Source organism: Ambystoma mexicanum, chromosome 4q, assembly GCF_040938575.1.
Source record: "Ambystoma mexicanum isolate Mex_15411 chromosome 4q, UKY_AmexF1_1, whole genome shotgun sequence".
Classification (NCBI taxonomy): Eukaryota; Metazoa; Chordata; class Amphibia; order Caudata; family Ambystomatidae; genus Ambystoma; species Ambystoma mexicanum.
Window position 1 is genome coordinate 39,032,090 of NC_090928.1, and position 17,052 is coordinate 39,049,141.

Sequence of the window (17,052 nt, forward strand, 5' to 3'; positions counted from 1 at the left end):
CATCAATGAGAGGACAGCATCCGTGAGAACAAATTTTGGCAGATGCCGCATTTGCAGTAGAGAAATCAGCCGCAGTAACGATGGGGTGCACCACCACTCTTTTCATGGAGCATGCCCGCTTTGCAATACTGCAAAAGCCAAAGAGCACTCAGACTACACAATGAGCATCAGGGTACAAGGTGACACTATCCAATGTAGGCTTGAAAGTAGTGAGGTGCAGTATTTTCAACCCAGCCACATTGCTAGCAGACGTTCTACAGACAGGAGATTATGCAAACGACTGCACAGCCAACATAGACATGTTCAGCACCACTCGCAAGGTGGAGGAGGATACACTTGAGGGGGGAGATGTGCTCTATATTGATGGTTCATCACACGCAGCATAACTAGGGGACCGAATATTGGCACTGGAAAACAGCCTAGAGAAGGAAGTGACACTTTATTCAGACTCTCCCTACGTGATGTCAACAGTACACTGAGGACTGGCACAATGGCTCAGGAGAGGGTTCAGGAGGGCGGACAGGACTCCAGTACAGCATGCACTCTTACTGGGCAGAAGGATCGAAGTAATTGGCTATCCAACACAGGTAGCAATACTGACATGCCAAGTGCACACAAAAGGGGAAGATCCCATCTCAAGGGAAAATGAAGCAGCAGACTTTGAGGTCAAGTGTGCAGCGTATTTTGGGGAACAGTGGGAACTAGGAGGGACATCAAGAGTGCACCAGGAATATGGTACTAAAGGAAGGGTATAATGTGTTGCCAGATGCACAGATTATGGAGTTCCAGGGAGCTGCACCTAAGGAAGAGATGGAGCTTTGGATAAAGAGAGGGTGTTCAATGTCTCCCACAGATGCACTATGGAGAAAAGATAACACAGGGAAAGTGGTGATTCCACTAGCATTATTGAACACTGCATTGACACAATTGCACTATCCAACGCACACAGGGAAGGAAGTGCTACAGGCATTGGAGAAACATGACTCTGTCCCAATTTAAACAAACATGTGGCTGAATTTGTGAGTAATTGCCTGACATGCCAACAGTTTACAGCAGGGCATACCTTGAGAGGGGTCAGAGGAGACATACTAAGACCAGTCCGCCCATTCCATCATCTACGTGTGGAGTGGATTTCCAACAAAGTGTTTCAGCATATCACAAAATTGTTGTGCATTCAACACAAAGTTGCCTATGCGCACCACATACAAGTGAATGGGCTGTGTGAATGCTTGAACGGACTCCTCATGGGGTGCAGGCCAAGAAACAGCACAATACTAAGAAAAATTGGCTGCACGGTTTACCTCTTGCCCTGTTTGCAATGCGCAGCAAGCCTGGGTCCGACCACCATTTAACGCCGCATGAGGTGGTGACTGCATGGCACATACATCCTCCCTGGCTCCTCCCACAAGAGCACTGAAGGATTGTGAGAATAGTGCAGATGTTTAAGGCTAGGAAATGAATAAATACATTACTTCTCTGGTGGCTAGCACTCGCCAGATACAACAACGCCGGGGAGGTCCTGAAGAAAGCAAGGAGAGCAATGAGGCCAGTGCACCGCAAGACTCTGGACTCAAAAACACTGTGCAATTGGGTGACATCAATAATTGCCTCCAGAACATTTATAGCAACTGAAATACCCACAGCAAGAGCACAATGCCTGATGTATCTCTCAATGGTGCAAACTTGAGGAAGATTTCAAGGGATGCCAGCCATGTTGAGATGGATGTCCAAAGGAACATTCCCATATGAAGACAATTGCAAAAAGACACTGGATATGATGAACAATTATTGGCAACAAGATGAAGGGTTACTGTACATAACTAGCAGACCTGAGAAGGGAAAAACAAAGACTATCACCTTGAAGGAACTGCCATGTCCCTGGACAAGAGTGAGGGAGACAGGAGGAGAGCCTTGTTGCTGGAAAGACCACAGATACTAGTGTATGGCCAAGTATACATAAACGATGGGTGGCATGATGGAGTGGTGGGAAGCAGAGCACTGACCCTGGCACAGTCACCAGTGAACAAGGTGCAGGAGGAAAATGACAAGGGCCTGAAAGAATGGGAAGCAAGAGCAAAGTTACTGACATGGGTGGAGAATGAAGCTGGCCCAATGCCGATAATACCTCTGAAGACACCAGCACTGTGCTAGCAGAACAACAGCGAATTTGAAGTTGACAAGAAAGTTGGGAGCAAAACCATTGAACAACTCACCACTATGAAGATGGGAACAGCAGTGCTGATGGATCACTATTGGGCATAGAAGAAGCAGCCACCTGACTGGGGAGCAGTGTGCTTGTTGGTACACATCAACATGCCTTGTTGGTCATGCCAAGAAAGGATGTGAATCTCAATGACTTCCCAAAGATAGACACTAACAAAAGGAAGAAGCGGTCAATCAAAGGGGCACCAACTGCCAAGGCAGAAAAAGGAGAGAAGCAAGCAGGATTGAGCAGAGTGAAAAGAGGAGGGAATTACTTATCAGAAGCATCAGAAAATGCACTACATGAAATACCATCAGAGCACACGCTGTTCAGCAGGACACCAATGTTCTTTGCATCAATAATACCTTTGGTGCAGACGTACACAAACGCAAAGTGGTTACGAATCCCTCGCTGGGAGCTGATGGTGTCTATTGACTCTACTGTGAATGGGATTAACGCGATAAAGGAGGAGATCAGAGTGATAAGGTTAGTGGCGCTCCAGAATAGGTATGTTCTAGATCTCCTCAGGGCTATGGGAGAAGGAGTTTGTGCAAAGATAGGGAGTACCTGTTGCACATTCAGACCTGCCAACGATGAAGATACCGGGACCCTATCAGACGCAGTAACACAACTGGCGTGGATGCATGCCAAGATAGAAGATGACACAAGGGGAATAGGGAAGGACAATAGCTTGCTGGTATACTTATAATCTTTGTTCCTGTGCTGATCCCTGTTGGTTTTGCCTGTAATAAACCCCAGTTTGAACTTGCCGTTGACTGAGTCCTCTGTGTATCTGGACAGGAGCGAGTTGGGCTCTCCAAGTCCGTGGACTTCCAGTGTCCCACTGGCATACCTGGGGGTCCATCCCCAACAGTAGCTGTGCCCACCCCAATTTACGAGCTGTGTGTAGGCAGGACAAAAAATAAGACAAAACCCTGTTATCAGAAGGGAAAGAGTCATATGGACACAAGTGGACAGTGTCTGGTTCAGAATGCGGGTCATGGCATGGGTGGAGAGGATTACACGAGAAAGGGCTGGCTAGAGGATAGATGCAGGATCGACTTAATGGGAAACTTAGCATTAGGATTGAAAAAACTATTCCAGTGCATATAACAAGATTTAAACATTTTCAAACACTCACCTACATTAATTGTATAGTCCATAGCTGCACTGCATACAACTAATGGCGATTGTACACTTTGGTTTAATGCTTCGGGCACACAATGCCAAGCTGTCAAATAATTATTTATCAGGCTCACATGTCTTAATGAAGTGGGAGGGCTTAGCCAGGAATTATGCTTCTACTTATCAACATTTGATGTGGAGTGTTGTTCCTCTGATCTGCCTTGGAGGGGCCGCGCAAATGCCTTCTGCGCCCCGAGCCCAGCGGTGGGAACGTGGTAGCGCACTTGCACCAGCCGGAGACCGACTGCATCCAAGGCCTCAGTGAACATGGACATTTAGTGATGCAAAGTGTCCTCATTTTGCAAGTGCAGACCGTGTGCCCTTTAAAAGGGAGCCAGGACTCTCATTTTGTTTATACTGCCACTGGACTGTGGAGCAGATCCCAGTTAAGGCAGGAACGAACACGCATACATAAAGGACATTTAAAATTACTAACAGTGGATAGTGGGAAGTATCCGTATGGGGCAAATAGAGAGATCAGAGCTATCAGCCAAATTGTTTGACACACGTTCTGACATATGAAAAGGATATATGGAAGGGAGGTTAAATGCAAAGCATGGAATTTCAAAAGATTTAAAAACACTGCAATCTGCATGAACAGATGTAGGCCAAGTGTTTAAGTAACTGCAAACTTAACACAAAGCAAATTCAGGATGCAGGGAGGTGCAGCACCAAACTAGGAGAAGTGCCGTGACACCAAATGCTCCACTGCCCGGCAGAACGTGAGCCAAAAGGGTCATGGGTGCTGTCAGCCGCCTTACATACGCCTCACACCGAGACTGGTGTGAGCCCTTACGTGCATTATAGACTGCTGAGAGAAACTTCAGGGAATGTACATGGGAAACTGCCTGGAGAGCTGTATAAAGCAACCTACGGCACCCACCTCTCAAGACGAATGGGGTAGATAGGGTGTTCCATAAAACATTTGGAACTTAGTGGTTCGATTTACGCTACAGAAAACTCAGCAGGGCTGCCCCCCTCCCTGCATGGAATACGCACTTGGCCCCATGAGTCAGAAAATCTAATCTCGCGAACAGGAAAGGAAAATAAATTGAGAGCTTTTGCTGGCTTTCCAGGGCTGCCACTATGTGTTCTGAACATATCTGACCAACGGTAATGAAGCCGGAAAGGACCCATGTACGAGGTTTATGCACCTTACGAATGCGGTCAGCAGTTAGTTAAATGCTTGTGTGTAGTGGTGATGCTCGATCGGAGAGGGTGGGGGGGGGGGGTGTCTTAAATCCACTTGAATCTACTCAGTCACAAGCTCCTGTGTCAAACCAACCACTGAGACTGCCACTGCACAGCCGGGCGCTCTTACTGGAAAAGACGGCAGTGCAGAGGTTTATGAGCTGGTCGGCAAGACCTCTTGCTTATCCCACACCTTTTCCACAGTGATATCTGAAGAACCCCAAGCTATCACCTCAGGCTTTCACAAGCACAGCTTGCACATTCCTTTTTTTCACACCATTGCTCTTTTGGTAGAAATGTTTAGCTCATTGGTATGGCTCTTGATGCCCACCACAAAGCGCCCTTTGCCTCCCTGCCCATTGTGCCCTGCTTGACAGAAGGTCGATTTTAGGCACGTTTCTGTACAGCAACTCCCACTGCAGCCACCAGGGGCGTTGGTAGGGGGGCGGGGGCTAAGGGGGCTATAGCCCCTGATGTTTTGGTTGTAGCCCCGGATAGAATCTCAGGAGCTACAGCCAAAAGACTAGCTAGCCCCCAGTCCCAACAGTTCCGGCATCAATGTAGCCCCGGGTCTTTTCCAGACCTAGCAACTCTCCTGGCAGTCACTGCACTTGTTTTCACTACTGATGCACGAGGCAGAGCAAACTGGTCTGCAACGACCAGTGGCGGCTGCTATGATAGGGCGGCCAGGCGCCGCCCCCCCCCAAAAAAAGAGAGAAGCTAAAAGAGATTCAGTCAGAGAACTTCTGTGATTGAATCTCTTTTAGCTTTAGTGCTCCTGCATTTCCTTTGGCAACAGCGCGGGGGTGCTGTGGCAAGGAAATAGGCCAGCCTGGCTTTCACAGTGGGGCCGCGGGGCGCGTCCCAATTTAGTATATTTTTTTTCTATGGTAGAGTGCGTGGAGCTCGTAGCTCCACGCACTCTACATAGCCCCTTTAATTAGAAGCCTGGCGGGGCGGTTCAGGGGTGGCCCCGCCAGCATGAAATGTGCGCAAACAGCACACTTATCCCTCCCCTGCCATAGATACAGTAATGTCATTGGCTGGCAAACAGCCAATGACATTACTGTATCTATGACTACTGGAGGCGCAGGGTGTGTGCGTGCACCTGCGCCGCCTTCACACCCTGTGTTTCTCTTTCTTTCCAGCTGAGTCTGACGACGAGTCAACAGCACGAGTGTGCTGCTGCCCAGTGACCAGGCGCCGCGGCCGCGGTAAGTACCCCCTTTCCTTTCTTCTCTGGGCCCGGGGACTGGGAGCGTTACTTACACTCCCCTCCCCGAGCCCAAACTATGTGGTCCACCACACGGCCCAGCCAGGGCCAGGGCCCAGTCAAAACTGAATGACGTGTAGGCCAGGGCCTACACGTCGTTCAGTATTGCTGCCGAGTGCCGAACTGACTGCCGTCAGCTTGGGGCGAGCCTTGGTAGTAGCGGGCCGCCCACTACCACCAGGCTCGCCCCAAGTAGATGGCAGTCAACTCGGTGGGGGCCCCCTGTGGCCTTGGCCTAGCTGCCTAGCCTACTTTTGTTTACCCCCAGTCCATGCGTGGCCCAAGGGCCTTGCCTTGGGCCACGCCGGACCGGTACGCAAGGCCCAGGGCAGGCAGGCGTGCGCTTCTGCTGCGGCTGCCCATACAGCGGTCCGCCACCACTCCCGCCCACATCTGCTTATTGTGCCGTTTTATATTTTCGCCATTTTTCGACAAAAAATGCTGAAAATATAAAATGGCACAAGTCACCAGGGAGAGCCCTGGCAGGGAGAGGCTCTCACTGCCATGGCTCTCCTTGGTGACTTGTGCCGTTTTATATTTTCGTCATTTTTTGTCGAAAAATGCCGAAAATATAAAACGGCACAATTAGCAGATGCGCTGGGAGTGGTCGCGGGCCGCGGCTGGGCCCCAGTGCAGGATACAGGTCATTCAATACACTACCAATGAATTGGGAGGTACGTCCGCTTTATTTCGTGGCCCGTAAACTTCTGAACTTGTCACATGAATACGTCACAAATATTTGTGAATACAAATAGAGATGCAATTCCGTAGCAGGGTGCAAACGGTTCTTGCATGTGCTGTCCGTGTTAATATGAGGTTTGATTGGGGGTCAGAGCGCTGTGCAAGGTTAACGTAGGAGAACACCTTTGCTCAAATCAAAGACGGCTCTCACACATGTAATTAGAGAGCCCATGAGGCAATATAATGAGGTTCCAGCGGGGGATCCAGGCGAGCGCAATGCTGTCGGGGGAAGATGGCCACCCCCTTGCTATTTTCAAACCACGGTGGGGCAATTTATTTTAGCAGCACAGAGGGAATGTGCACAGGGTTGGCTGCTGCACAGCATGGGTCAAACTACTGTTTTACAGCGATGGCTTCATGTCCTCATGTTCTGTTTATGTTGCAATGTCTCAATAAGATGGTTTGTTTTTGATGTGTGTGACTGTAGAGGCATGCACAGGTTTTCCTTTTGCATCATCTTTATTGTCTGTGCCGCAGGTTTGATTGCAGCGTCTGTTATGTATAAACTGTCACCCACTTGTTCAAGCTGGTATACTTTGCCATGAGAGGGTCCAGACTCCAGAGCCATGTGCGGGCTCACGCAAATGCTTTTGTAGAACAGCGTTTAAGGCCTTTCTGAGTGCAGGAGGGGTCTTTCTTTGTCCCCTGCCTGGGCGGCCGCATACCATGTTTGTCAGTGGCCTATGTGCTATTGGGGATTTAATGTTGGTGCACTTTCAATAAGTGGATGGAATACTAAGGGCAGTTTTGGAATTACATTCTACCCGGGGCATGTTTAACTTCGACATGCGTTAATGGGATGGCTAACTGAGTAATTTGAGCTCACCGTTTTGGGTTTCATTTAAAAAGTTGTGGATTTGTTTTTTTAACCGCCTGGACCAGCAAGGCCAATATCTAAAATGAAACCTGGGGCTGCTGACAGGTCAGGGACACTTAAGTAAATGATGGACCGTTTTGCATCCGGAACAAACACGGTAAAACCCACCAACCGAAGTGGCCCACTAAGGTTGAAATATGTGGGGGTCCCCTGTGCTTCTCGGACTAGTTGTTTGACTTGCACCCTCTCCCCCCATAATGCATATGCTCATCCCTGATCCCTTTTATAATGTCAGGGACAGGATACAAATACTGGCATTCCAAGCTGCACACTGAAATGCCAGTGGTTATGGTTAATTCAACAACTCAGTTTTTTTTCAAAATCTATTTAGTTTCCCCCTTTCAGAAAATGCCTAAAATCCCACCTTAGTAAGAGGATGAACGCATGTGAATGCCAGTAACAGCATGACAAACGTATGTTTCCATCATTACTGACTATATAATGAATTTCTTTATGCATACACCATGGTACCAGCTATTCTCAATACAAGTTGCTGTAAAATACACCATCACACTTGCACACGTAAGAATAATGTACCACCATTAGTATGTAAAACCTAATGCTTTTTTTCATATTTTGGTGGGTTTTTTGGACAGTAAATTGCACATTTTGTAGGCCATTTTCCCAAAAATTTTGCAGGGGGAGAACCCCCCCCCCCGCACCCCGCTTGGGGGGTGTGGGCTCATGCGCTATGTGCGCAAGCTCCAAAATTCACCCTGGGAAATGTACGCCCCACCAGCTTTCAAACTCACCAGCCGCCACAACAACGTCTGTTTCTGTTCAAAGTTAAACACCACAACCACGCCCAGACCATCCACGACTTACTTTTGCCTTCTTCATAAAGAAAGACAGCAGCAATCCAACAGAGACACGGAAGAAGAAGCCCCGGATCCAGCATGGTGCTGTGCTCCAGCCGTCCTGCTCCTAGTCCCAGGCCCCAGAACAAGTCAGGCTGGGTGAAAGCACAGACTCATGCATTCAAAAGTTCTGTAACCTTTCGTGGTTGCTAAGAAACCCACTGAAAAATTACAAAGCTCTTGAAAGCATGAGGCCCAGAGCAATTGGGGGCATTAAGTTATTTTCTAAGCACCACACAGGATATTGTTTTGAATCCGTTGTGAAGGTATTTAAGGCAGAAATTGTCCCCAAATTACTATATGCTGCAGACATCTGGGCCAGTAAAAATAGTAAAGAACTAGGAAGGATAGAGGCAAGATGCCTAAGAACTCTACTGTCCCTCCCAAAGAGTCTGCCCATTGAATTATAAAGAAGCAAACTCCATATTTGCTGGATGGAGTTTCACTCACAATACAAGAGCGAGTTAAATTTTATTGGAGAATGGATAATGTCAAAAAATGATACTCTCTTGAAATGACTGCACATGGAGGAGATCAAATTGAAGCAATTCTACATTAAGGCTACCATCTCGGGAAATGCAAAAGAGGCAATTATTTTGAGCCACAGTTTGAAATGTGAGATAAATAACATCACTGAACCTAGATTAGAAAAAGTGGCATCTTCTCAGTGGACAGGATACAGAACTTGTTTACCAAGCTACTAAATCTAACAGCACTAATAACTGCATAGTTAACTCTTCTGAAGGCGGAGTGGCATGGTATATGAAAGAGGTTCTCAATACTAATTTCCGAGCAGAATATACACAAGCCAAATTTAGTGTGGCTTTCACCTTTGAGGTCTTGGGTGCTAGATTGGAATGCTTAAGGTTGAATGTACCTGCAAATTCTGTGGGCGGGGTGCACTGGAAGCAGTCAAGCACATATTGACGCACCGCTCACATAATTATGTCAGTAGGAGTATGACCCTGAGGGCAGTAGGAACCAATAATAGTGATTACACAGAAGGGTAGGAAATGTGGGAGGCCTATGTAAAGGGCTTTAACATTTCTCTTATTTATCATTTCTCAAAACTATGGGTCAGCATTAAAAAATCATTAGAAAAGCAAACCTAGGGGAACGAAATAAAATTAGCCAGTGACTAGGAGGAAAGAGACAGTGAGCTAGCCAGCACTTGACCACCTATTCCCTGACTTCCTTTTCTTTGGTGGAAGTGTGGGTAATGAGTAACTTAGATGCTTTGGTGTTTTACTTGTCTCCATTTGAGATATTGATTTGAGGATGTAATGTTTTTTTATTTACATTACTTATTTTACTGATGAATTTTGATGTTATGATTTGTATTATAAAAAGCCATTTCCATGGCTTTAATATAATATTTTATTTAAAGCAGCTGGTAGACAAAAACTCCAGTTAACTGTATCCTGCATTCTGCAATGACTAAGTTGACCCAGCAGAGTCCACAGCACAAAAACTATGGATGTGAAAACATAGTAAGATATCTAATGCAACCTGCTACCTGATCAGATACCATATAGACCACTATAGTTTACCAACTGGCAGCAAGGAAAAGTGAAGCAGCCGCAATGGCTTGCTATGCTTCCCACACCTCAAATAACACAGAAGGCAATGGCATAAACCACAGCAGACAAAAGTAAGATGCATGTCACTATTTCCCAAGCAATTCTCTGATAACATCTGGGCCATGCAAAGCAGATCGACAGAAATAGGAGCTTCTCTACAATCCCAATTCATGTACCCACAACTAATAAACCTATTGCCAGTCCTTACTTCTAAATACAAATGGTGTGGGAAACAATGTTATCCAAAGGAAAAGTGTTCAAGAAAAGATATGTCAGGATAGTTAAGCCTTTAGCTTCCCTTCCTCACATTTTCAGCATGGGACAAGACAGCACACTCGAGCTTAGCACATACTCTGGATTTTCGATCATGAGGGTGCAGTTCAAAATCTCAGTATCAGGGTCTTCTGTGCCAAAATCTCTTTGCCATTCAAAGTCTCTTATTTCGGAGGGCCTGATGCGACAAACATTCAAAGTTCCTTTCTCCTCAGGATTCTCATATGCACAACTTCTCTGGTGATTCACTGTTCACCTCGGGTGGGTCCCCCTCCGTCAGGCTCAGACCCACTTTAAAACAAAGCCTTCAATTGGTCTCCCTCTGCCAGGCTTGGACCAAACTTATCTCATTTTCCAAACTTTCTTTACTATATCAAAATCGAAGAATTTTGCTTGACCCGTCGCAGGAGCACTTCGATTTACAATTCTTTGTTCTTCTCTCAATATAACCCTTTCAACTTCCACTTCCGACCAATTCTTAGCTGTCTACCTTACAGAGACCTTCGATTGAGCACCCACACGGTGCCGGACCACTTTGTCAAAGGTATCATATCTTGATTTTCAAAGTCCAAACACTCATCAGCAGTTCAACTTTACTTGCGTCTTTTAACATACATGTTTTAACATTGTTCGTTCCAGCAGTCGCAAACCAATGTGGCCGCTTGTAACCTTGGCTTCGCCAAAGACTGGTTTTGTATCGGTCTCCCCAACTCACCGGCTTTGTTGATTTCAATGATGCTGCTTTGTTCTTGGAGCCAAGGATGGTACCACGGTGGCAGCTGCTTCCCCCCAACTTGATTAATGATGCGGGAGGGCCCTGTGTATCTTCGACACACAATACAGGATTCTTCAGTCTGGTTTCCTATACTTACGCTTTCCAATCTAGAGTGCTCTTGAAAGTAACAGTTTCTTGTGGTCAAGGGAATTTCCCTCCTTGCGATCCCCTCCTGTTCTGCCGTCTTTCTTCTCACGTTCAGTTGCCGTCTCAAAACTATTGTTTCCTTGGGTGCTTTGCCTCACTCAGAATGTGCTCTGGTGCACACCCTTTTATCCGTGGTATACATCAGGTATACTGCTCGGGTGTTCGTCTGTTTTCTCCCAGAGCGGGCAGTCCGTGTGAAAGTGTTTGTGTATGAAAAGGGGGGCTATAGTTCCCACATATCCTACCTGGTAGGATGGGGTAAAGGTGTTACCAGGAAGTGGATACAGCATCTCGCCATTCGGTGTCCCACTCTCTGAAGACCCCTCAACCGGGTGATCCTCCTGCACCACTGGTCCACTGCCAAGAACTGGATCCAAAAGCTATGGCCATGTCCTGGCCACCTGGATGACAGATCTCCGGGGACTAGTGGGTGAGACACCTTCTGATTTCTCACACTGCCAAGAGAAGCCCACACTTCAGCTCGAGAGGGATGCTCTTGCCTGCAAGTGGGATCATGTTCCTTTTGGTCTGGATTAAGGTACTCATAGATCTGGAAAGGCCATCAGGACACATCGGAACACAATTTATTTATAAACACAGAATCCTCCATACTGATCTTTCTGGACAATATTATAATACCTTTAGACACGTCAATGAAGTTGTATAGTACAGTGGCCCTCCTTATCAAAGGATGTCCGTTCAGTAAATTGTGAACATAGTTTATATCTGAGAACGGGATCCCCTCACTGACTATGTTGTATTTGGCTGAGGAGCAGTGATTTACCAGAGCTCCTGTGGAAGTATACTGGTTGGCAGAAGAAAGCATATAGCTTTAAACTTGTAATTGACACTTGACATTGTGGGGGCCCTATCTGAAAAAAATATGAATTTCTCCCATTATGTTTTATTTAGAATTTCTCTAAGGTTTGCTTGAGCAATGATGACTGGCCCTAGAAGTATCCAAACCTAAAAAGGTTGCCGACTTTTTTTAGTCAATTAATTTGAAAACTGTATGTCCTTGAGTGGACATTTTCCCCATTTCATTCTTTCATTATCCTTTCCTCATTTTCGCTGTGTTTGGTCTTGCGTTTGCATACATTTGGGTTACCCGCTTAATATCAATAAATCAAATTCAAATCAAATTAAAAACAGGTATGTAGCTTAACCAAATAACCTTCAAGTTACACTAGGAGAGACATTTGGCATTCCAGTGCTACTAAATGCTCCAGTTACAAATTGCTTTTCTCTGTGAGGCCTTAGAAGAAAACTAATTGAGACCTTCTGAAGGAGTTGTGTACTTGGTTTAGTCGAACCCAAATTTCTTGCATAACCTTGTCTATTCCATCTAGGAGTAGGACCTAGCGGGGCTGCCTGCCTCACCCTGCATCTGGGCATGAAGAAAGATACTGGCAGATTCTAGGAGCAGGGAACAATGTTGCAATAGTTCTTTGAGGGGACAGTTAGAGCTTAAATATCAACAAGAGTTTCTACAGAAGGGAAACATTTAGAGAGAACACTCAATCTACATGTTTCCCTTCTGTAGAAACTCTTGAGGCCGTTTGGAGGCAATATTGTGAATTGCATTTGTGCCCAGCCCTCCAGCAAGCTGGCTCCACATTTTGAAAGGGACTTAACCACTGCCAGGCTTGGTTATAGGTAGTGAGGTGAAAGCGTGGTGCTGATGTGTAACTGCCTCGGCCATTTTAGGGTTTGAAAAAAGAAGGATGATGGGAGGTCACTGATTAAGCAATTCCACTGATTCTCATAGATGCACAATCGGCAAGCAGCACAAACGTCATTTTGGGGTTCTGGGATCCCTGAGGTCTCCCTTGCTATCCCTGTGCTCTCCCTTGCTACCCTTAAAAATATTGGTACAAAATCATTCTTTTTTTTTATTTTGTATTCATTAAATGTAAGCTCCTGAGCTGTGGCCAGGGCCATGTAGCTCTTTGTCTCTGGAGTGGCAGGCATTCTTGTTCAGGCCTCTAAAAAAAAAACAGTCGTTTGCACAAGTATAACACTTTGAGCAGTGGCCCTAAATAAGAAAGAATAGGAATAACAAATCAATTGTCTTTCTGGAAGTCTATACAATAATTGCTACACTCATTAAAAGTTTATTTCAGGCACACTTCAGGGGGTGAGTCACTGATTTAGTCTGTTCTTAAACACCTCAACTCGGCCTGTCATCCTTCTAAGGTCCACAAATGATACCAACACAGGTTGAGTGATATTGTATGTATAGTTTTTCTATATAAAATGCTTAAGCGTAAGTGCTTTATAATAGCACATTATCATTTGGCCTTGGACGTCTGCTTGCATTCACAGTCTATTGGTAATATGGGCCTATACACACTGATATTGAAGGAATACTGCGCACAAAAATATTATTGTCCCGAGCGTTCGGGCATCTTTGTTTGTTTGTTTTATTTATTTATTAAGCGCTCCAGACTGAGAGGTAAAAGGGCGCATGGTTACATAGTACAATAGATATAGTTTACAATTATACAAATATGCAGTTTATGTATAAGAACACAATTACAGGTAGGCTGTTTCATCAGACATAGAAGAGAGAAAATAGGGTAAATGCTACTATTTGTTCAGTAACCAGCTAATGACCTGTTTCCTAAATGACTGAAAGGACTCGGTGGACTTAATGTTCAATGGGAGGGTGTTCCAAAGTTTGGAGGCAAGGACTGTGAAGCTGGATCCTCCCGCTCTTTTTAAGGTGAATCTGGGCACCGTAAGGCAAAGTGTGTTGGATGATCTGGTAGTTCTGGCAACAGGTTTCAAGGTAAATTTGTTAGTGATATAAGGAGGGGCTAGATGCTTTAAGGCTTTGTATGTGAGACAGATGGTTTTTAGGTCGATTTTTTGTTGTATGGAAAGCCATTTACACGATTTCTGGTGGTAGAGATATGCTCATGCCTGGGGATATTTAATGCTGCTCTTAGTGCGTTGTTTTGGAGAACCTGGAGTTTGTTAGTTATGGATTGGTTGGCGCCTAGGTAGGTATAGACTGTTACAGTAGTTCAGTTTGGATTGTATCAAAGCCCTGGCCAGCGTGAGGCAGCTACTGGGGTATAGAAAAGGTCTGCAGGCCCTGATCAGCTTACCGGTGTAGGCAGTGGCTGATGAAGTCATGTTAATTTGTTTGGTCAGGTTAGTGTTGGCATTTTTAACAATAGGAATGGTGTTACCATCAATGATGATGCTGCTATAATTAGGGCTAAGTTTTTGTAGGTTGTTAGGTGAGCCAACAAGGAGAAGTTCAGTTTTCTCATCATTCAAGCAAAGGCCGTGTGTGGCCATCCATGCCTGACTGATAGTGAAGATTTTGTTAATCTTGATGACGTCAGCATTGTAATTACCTGAAAGGGTGAGGAGTATCTGGGTGTCATCTGCGTAATTGGTGTAGGTGACACCCAGATGGTCCAGTTTGTCAAAGAGTGGCTTTGTAAATATATGATACAAAGTGGGCAAGACACATGAGCCTTGAGGACGCCACATGTGATGGGGATATGGTCAGCTGCCGCTACTGGTGAGAAGACCCTCATGGTTCTATTATCCAGGAAAGATTGTATCCACATGACAGCAGAGGAGGAGAAGTGAGCAGCGGAGGGTAGGTGGTTGCAGAGGATTTTGTGATCGACCAGGTCGAAGGCTGCTGATAGGTCTAAAAGGAGTAGGATGGCAGTGTTACCTTTATCTTTGATTTCATCAATCTGACTTTTGGGGGTATCAGGTAATATTATCCCCATATATATGGTCGCCGTAAATAATATCACCTGGAAAAGGTTGCGGCGATATTATATGGGTGACCATATATATGGAGACAGGGGTAAAAAAAAAATGTTTTTAAAAAAAAATGACCCAAAAAAAATTTGGGGTTTGCGGGGGTGTCCCCCGCATGTTCCATGCAATAATGTCGCCACAAAAAACGGCAATTTTTTCGGCGATATTTTTGCATGGCGAGATTTTTGTGGCGACATTATTACATGGAACACTTTTGAGGTTAACAAGGGCAGTTTCTGTTCCATGTTGAGGTCTAAAGCCAGATTGGCGAGTTCCAAACAGTTGGTTAGTCTCTAAATAATCCTGAATTTGCAAGTAGGCAACTCTGTCAAGGATTTTTAGCAAGAATGGGACCGTGGTGATGGGTCTATAATTAGTGCCTATGGCCAGGTCAAGTGATTGTTTTTTTAGAAGAAGGAGAACCCAAGATTGTTTCAGGTTGCTAGGGGCTGAATTAGTGCAGAATGATAGGTTTATGAGTTTGGAGATGAAAGGGGATAGATCTCTGGCTGCGTCTTTTATAATCTGGGCAGGGCAGCTGTCCCCTTTACAGTTGGATGGTTTTAGAGAGGCTTTAATTTTCTGTACTTCAGGTATGGTGACATTTTTAAATGTGAAGCCTAGGTTGGTGTCAGTGGGCGGTGGTGTACTTGGGCTGGGGGGCTTGTTACTAGTAAGTTGTTGTTGTTTGCGCTCAATTTTGGTTTGGAGTCCTGTGATTTTATTGGCAAGAGCATTCTGGATACTGGTGCACTAGGGTTTGTCTTTTGTGCAAGTATCTGTGCGTGGATTTGGGTTCTCTAATTCCTTTATTGATAGTATATTGAAAAGTTCTCTAGTGCAGGATCCTGCCTGGTTTATGCTAACGTTATGGGCTTCTTTCTTGGTACGAATTATCTAATTTTTGTATAAGGAGGAGATATTTGAAAGATTGGTTTTATTTTCAGCCGAGGGTGCCGATTTCCATCGTGTTTCTAGCTTAGCTTTCTTTTTTCTCAATAGTTTGAGTTCAGGGGTGTACCAGGGGTTTAGATGAGCTCTAGGTTTTCCTTTGCGCAATTTCAATGGGGCGATGATGTCTATGGCGTTGGCCATGGCAACATTGTAGGTATTGACCAATAGGTTGAGGTCGGCCTTGGCTGGAAGTGCGTTGAGAATGGGAAGGACCAGAAGTGTCAAGGCTTCCGCACTGATGTTACGCTTATTCCTGGTTGGAGAGGCTGGTGCAATAGGGCACCTTTTTGGATTTAGGTTGTTGACATTAATATCTAATAGGATGAGAGAAGTTGGGGAGCTTTGCAGGTGATATTGCAATTAAGCGCAGCTACCCAGTCGATGATTCTACCTTTCTGATGAGTAGGTTGGGTGCTAAGATGTGTAAATCCATGCTCAACTATGGTGTTGGCCACGGAAGAGGCTGGGAGGTCATTAGGGTCACTACCCAAGATTAAAATCTCCGAGGATGATGGTTTGAGCTGATGACTTAGAGTTCTCAGCTATTAGAGAGGTGATGTCTTCCTCAAAGGCTCCAGGATGACCTGGGCGTCTATATATTAAGTGAATAGAGATTGTGCTGTTGTGAGAGGTTTGCAACTTAATTGTAAGAAGCTCACATGATTTAAGAGGAGAGGAATTGACTGATCTGAGGTCTAACAAAGATTTGAAGATGATAGCTACACCTCCTCCCCGAGCATCGGGTCTATCGGCTCTGAGGATGGAATATTTATCAGAGATAGCTAGGGTTAATAAGGTCCTGCTGCCTCGTGAAGCCAGGTTTCAGTTATGGCGAGGAAGTCAAGATTATTAGTCAGGATGAGGTCAGCTATTTCTGTAGAATGTACAACAAGGGACCTGACATTTAGTAGTGCTCCTTTTAAGGGGAGTGAATTAGGCTTGTTAGAATCTGTAACAATTTTCTTAGTCTTAGAGCTTACTAATCATGAGGGGGAGTTTGGTGCCTAGTCTATTGTTCTGAGTTATGAGGTTAGGGTTGACTGTGAGTTTGTTTCCTGGAGGCTTAGTTGTGAACGGCTTGGAAGTAAGTTTGGTGTGGTTCGGCTTAGTGCTAAGTTTGGCGCCCCCAGTCAAACCAAGAACACTTGGTTTGGGGTGACATGGGGCTCTATCGGTGATAAAGTTGGTTAGGGTATTAATTGTG